Here is a 6000-nt window from a genome sequence, read left to right on the forward strand (position 1 = left end):
TGCAAATATCACATCTGTGGCCTTCTTCTCAGTCTATACCCAACTGCGTGAGTGATTCTCTTACCACTAGCAAATGAGGCATTGTCGCCACCAAGCGCCTTACCGTGCCAGGGAAATGGAGATACTGTCTGCTGAGTTCTTGCTGTCTTCTTCCATGTACAGAGTTGGGTAGAGCCTGTTCTCATCTGAAGAACAGAACGCAAAGCAGACATTGGCAGCTGACCAGCTCCGGGCTGGGCGGCTTTTCTGGGGCAGCCCCTTTCTATTCCTTGCATGAGTTTGTAAAACGAGGTGGGCAGGGAGCGGGTTTAAACATGCTTGCTAACTCTTGATGTAAATACTTCCTTTGGGGATGGTTTTTAGCATTTTCATTGGGAACTTTTTTTGTTAAAGAATCTTCTACTTTTTGGATTGTGATTTTTTTTTTTCACTTTTACAAATGGCTTTTAATTATTTGTATATTCTTAAAAGTTTGTCTTACTCTGTAAATAACTGTGTTGGATATTCTGAATATGGAGTTAATGGGACTTGGGACATTTTGTCATTAGCAAATAATAGCCCCGTGCCTCAGGCATGATAACCTGCAGCGTCCCCTTTGCCAATAATGCTCCAATGGCCAATGTGTCCTGATGCTTGCAGCAGCTGGGCTTTATCTTGGCACAGTTGGTGGAAGGTTTATGACTGGGTGCATCATGAGAGATGGACCATGTGCAGTCAACAGCTTCTGTAATGGAGTGTTTTGATTGTCATTCTCCACCCAATTTGGAAGAACAGAACCTCCACATAAACTGGCCCAGACTGAGTATTGTCCTCATGGGAACGGACATAGTAAAAATGGTTCTATCAAAATTGAACATGTGCTAATTCAACCACTAAGCTTCCCACCTGCACACCTGGCTAAGTCGGTCATGGCCTATTTTCCAGTCTCCCCCACCCCCATCTCCAAGAAAGGCTGTGTGTACCTGAAGGTGCTGATCCTTCTCCATACCTGAGCATCTCACTTTGCTCTCACCTCACTACTTCATTTCCTTATGTGAGTGTGCAAAACCCAGCAGAACTTAGGTACAGCTAGATGACTAGTTCAGTTCATGCTAAAGTCTGTCTACCATCCCTTGCTCATTCTTGTGACTCTCGGTATTCCTGCAAAAGAGAGAGAGAACAAACCCCATTATTTCAAACTTGAGTTGAAAAGTGCCTCAGGAGGCTGCAATTTTGAGCACTGGAGATATAATACTTAACTCTTTCCTTAAGAGCTGTTTTTCTCATAATCACCTCCTTGCTTTTCCTCCTGAGGGGTACTAGATGCATATTTGCAAGGGTAAATATGTATCTGGAAACTCATAAAAGGAAAACAACTTGGGGGGGGGCATTTTGAGTGGAGCAACAACTGACAGGGAAAGAGTTCATCACCACTCCCCACCTCCACAGCAGCTTTCTGAAAAACAAACAAACAGAAAAAACAGCCTGCCAGAGGGGTGCTCCATTACACACAATTGCATATAACCTGTAGTTTGCCCCTGCCACTGGCTTTTTTCAGCAGGGAAGGGGGTCAGGGAACTGCGTGACAAAAGCTCTGCCTGCTGTTTTCTCCTGTTGCTTCTGGAAGGCTGGCTCATGCTTTTTGTTTCTGAGGTGGGGAGGTCCTCCCACAGTGCCTCTGCTCTTCCCCACCTTACCCACTCCACAAAGGGGGCTTTTTCACACTGCCTCCATGTGAAAACGAAACTTCTCCACACACAGCCCACAGTTTATGGAATTCTCTGCTTCAGTCTGTGGCAATGGCCACTGCCTTAGTTTTCAACAGGAAGGAGACCACTTTCATGAAGTTTTGGCAGGGACTAGCCATGATGCCTAAATTGAGCCTCCTTACTCAGAGGCGTATGCCTCAGGATACCGGTTACTGGAGGTCAATGGTGGGAGAAAGCTGTTGCATTCATGCTCTGTTTATGGGCTTCCCAGAAGCACCTGACTGGCCTCTTTGGGATGGAGGATGCGAGACTAGATGTCCATTTGTCTGATCCAGCATGGCTCGTATTATGAAACTTTGCTCAGAAAGAAAGCTAGTTTTAAAGGACCCTTTCTGAAGCACTGTCATCAGGGGGACCCTTTCCATACCGACAGCTGCCCACATGGAACTGAGGCAATACATTCACCAAGTGAGAACTTTGCCACCTCAGAAATGAATGTTGGGGGGCTGCGTACATCTTCTCCAAGTACTGCAGGCAGTATGGTAGAGCCATGGTTCCCTGTTATTACGCATGCTCATTTCCTTCCCCCTGATCCTATAGTCTCTAGTCAAAATTGGTTTTGTAGATTTTTGAAGCACTACAAAAAATGGCAAAATCAGTTTCAAGACAGGCTGTAGCAAATAGTTGTGTTCATATGTGGTGCTAAACTGTGGTTTAAGCATTATGTATATGAGTAGCAGCGTGTCTCAGGCTCATGTGCTCACACCTCCTATCTCTGGCACAGCCACAAGGACAATGATTGTTTTTAACTTACAGTGGTTACTCATTATGCCTAAATGGAGAACCGCAATTAGTGTTAACTATGGTTTGGAAAGCAAACAAGAATCATTAGCCATGGTTTGAAGCTGACTTATTTCTCTGAACTATAGTTAACACTAGCCACAGCTTGTCCAGGTTAGTTGAACCACAATTAGTTCAACCACCGGTCAACTATTTTTAGTTGAACCATAGTTCAATCACAGTTAGTTGAAAATGGAAGTGAAACCTTCCAGTGTCTTCACAGGTCTACTGGAGGTAGTTCAACTGTGGATAAGCAGTTCAACGGTGGTTAGCTGAACCACAGTTAATTCAGCTACAGTTAGTTGAAAATGAAAGTGAAACCTTCCAGTGTCTTCACAGGTCTACTGGAGGTAGTTCAACTGTGGATAAGCAGTTCAACGGTGGTTAGTTGAACCACAGTTAATTCAGCTACAGTTAGTTGAAAATGGAAGTGAAACCTTCCAGGGTCTTCACAGGTCTACTGGAGGTAGTTCAACTGTGGATAAGCAGTTCAACGGTGGTTAGTTGAACCACAGTTAATTCAGCTACAGTTAGTTGAAAATGAAAGTGAACCCTTCCAGTGTCTTCACAGGCTTGTGCATGTAACCATGATTTAGTCTTAACGTGCGAATCGGGCCAATGTGTGTACTGCTGCCAGGCGGGGGGTGAGGGATAACTATAATACTATCAAGTCTCTGACCTGTTAATTGTACACAGCTTGACTCTGCTTTCTATTTTGCTTGAGTTCCCCAAACAGCCCCCTGAGTTCCTCCGACTGCTCTTTGCTGCTTTGAAATACCCCCACCCCCAAATTACTTGGGCAGTTTTCTACTTGCAGTAAATGGATTTTTGGGATCATTTAATGCAGTCTCTACCCCAAGCTGGCTAGCTGTGAGAGGGAATGCCACCTTCAATCTTCACTTCCTAGATCCCATTTTTAAGGCAATGATGCCTAAGAGATAACATTTTAAAGCTGGAAGGCTAACTTTTATAACCTAAACATTTCTTCCGAGGGCATTCCTGCCACAGAGTCCATCTAGATGACCAAACGGCCCTGGGCAGAGGTCTGTTCTCTCAAAATAGCTTGGCTTGTATCATTCTGTGAAGTGCTAGGGAGAGTTTTATCCCACATTAGATGCACATGTGTGATACAATCTGATGTGGCAAAACAAACACCTTTTATAGGGTCAGCGACTGGCCAACTTGAGTTGACCAGTGTGTATTGAATCCCACAGAAAGTTTTGCTCTTGCATAATCTGCTGGTATTGGGTGGCTTGTTCCCTGGACTTCATCTCAACACTATGCTCTGCAATTGAACACTGGTCCTAAATATAGCTATCCCAAGCAGAACATGCCCTGGGCTTTCTGCCTCCTGCTGGTAGAGTCTGGGCACTCGCAGCTGTCTGGCTTTTATAAGGAAGCCCTCCCTGCCCTTTTAATAAAAAAGAATCAAGTGACAGCAGGTACTCACACTTTATCATGCTGCCACCTTAAAACTTAGAAGGGGCCAGGCAATGGCTGAACTCTGGTTACAATCATCCCTATTCCATAAAAGAATAAATGTGAGAGGTCTTATCATATAAGAGACTAATTCCTGGGGCTTCAAGTGGGAACAGAGTCCATCTTAGCCTTCATCCCAGACTTTGAAGGAGAGGCATGTCTCCAACTGACCAGATGATTTCCCCATTCATGTCCAATTTAAATATAATTTTGGGCATGCTTTTAACCAAAGCGTACCCATGCAGGGTTCCATGCTGCTAGTATTATGGTTCACCAAGGCTGCAGGTGTATGCCTAGGATGCATGGCCTGGGTGTATGTCATGCTGGCATGCTAATGCAACATACAGAGGTTACGTGGTTTAAATATGATGCCAGCCACATGTTTTTTATAACATGCTGAGCATCATGTTTCAACCAGGCTCCACTCTCTTTGATTTTGCAGTCTTCTTTCATGGATTGCCACCTTCCATTTTTAACAAATCCCTTTCTTTTTTCTGCCATCATTTCACCACCACTTCTTGGGCTTCTCTCCCATCACATTCCCAGCTGCCACCGAGTCTTGATCTGATTCGCTCTGCTTTTCTCATGATGTGTCTCCACCCTTGTTTTCCTTGCATTGTTCCCACCATGCTTCTGTGGGTCCCTCTGTTGATTCACTTCTTTGGTTACTATGGTACTTCCCCTCCCTTCTCTGTATTGCTTCTCTTTTTCCTTTGGTGATTTGATCCTTATTTTCCTCATTCTAACCCTCTTCCACTTCACGTTTTCATTGCTCTTCATGACCCTGCTAACATTCCTCATCTCCACTGTAAACACCACTGCTGTCTCAGGGCTGGTTCATGCTGAATGTCTCCACATAATCCACTGGGCCTTGTAGTCCAAACTGTTTATATCTCAAACCTTTAGTTACATCAATATTTTGATCTGCCATTTTACTCATCCAGTGTTAATGTATCATGTTCATCCCACTGCATCCTCCTGAATCAGTCCTGGAATGATGGCCTCCTTTCTTTCTTTCTTTCTTTCTTTCTTTCTTTCTTTCTTTCTTTCTTTCTTTCTTTCTTTCGATATCACTGCTCCTTTGTCCTTCCATTCCTCTTTTCTGTGACGGCTCATCTTTTCTCCTGTGCTTTACTCCTGTTGTCTGCTGATGCATATTTTTTTCCATGTCCACTTCATATGCCTGTCATCCATTAGTTCTTGATCTCCAGTCATAGTTCTTGGTTTTATAATTTGACTCTAGAACACGTACATGTGTGCACATTGCTCTCTTTTGCTTGCCTTTTCTGCCCAAGAGTCTGAACACCACCCTACCTCAGCCTTCTGCTCTCACTGGCTGGGTTCAGATGTAATGCTAAGCCATGGTGGGTAAGTGGCCCGAGCTGCCCATGATGAGCTACTCTGTCATGTGGGTGGCATTTTTCCTGCCCATGATGGGTTAATTCCCCTGATTAAGCTACCCTCAGAACCCACGCTCTGCAGTAAGGGTTATTTTACCTATGGTGGCTAGAGTGCTGTCTATTGCGCCAGCATAGGTCACGGAGATCGCCTACAGAGCTGCTTGGCAAGAGTGGCCAAAAATGTTGCAGCCACTCTGCTCCTCTGAAGTGATCCATATTCCTGCCGCCTGGGGCGTCTGCCCGGCTGGGCAGGAGGACTACAGGGGGAGGAGGGGCGAGGGTGTGTGTGTGAAATAAACTGCTCTGTGTAGCTTGTTTGCCTGATGGTCTGATAGGAGCACAGTAGGTTGTTTGCATAGCCACCTACCCAGCATCGCTTGCCACCCACCATGGGTTAGCGTGACATGTGAACAGCTCCATTGTCTTTCCCATTGGGCCATTGTAATTCCACATAAGGGAACACTTTGGCTTGTTGTCATTTCCAACTCTACATACTCAGAGAGCACATGAAGGGCCATAGCAAAGTGGGAGAGCACCTGCTTGGCATGCAGAAGGTCCCAGGTTCAATCCCCAGCATCTCCAGGTATTGCTGG

The sequence above is a fragment of the Heloderma suspectum genome, chromosome 4 (assembly GCF_057233095.1).
Source record: "Heloderma suspectum isolate Gila_16-S chromosome 4, 16-S_ref, whole genome shotgun sequence".
Lineage (NCBI taxonomy): Eukaryota > Metazoa > Chordata > Lepidosauria > Squamata > Helodermatidae > Heloderma > Heloderma suspectum.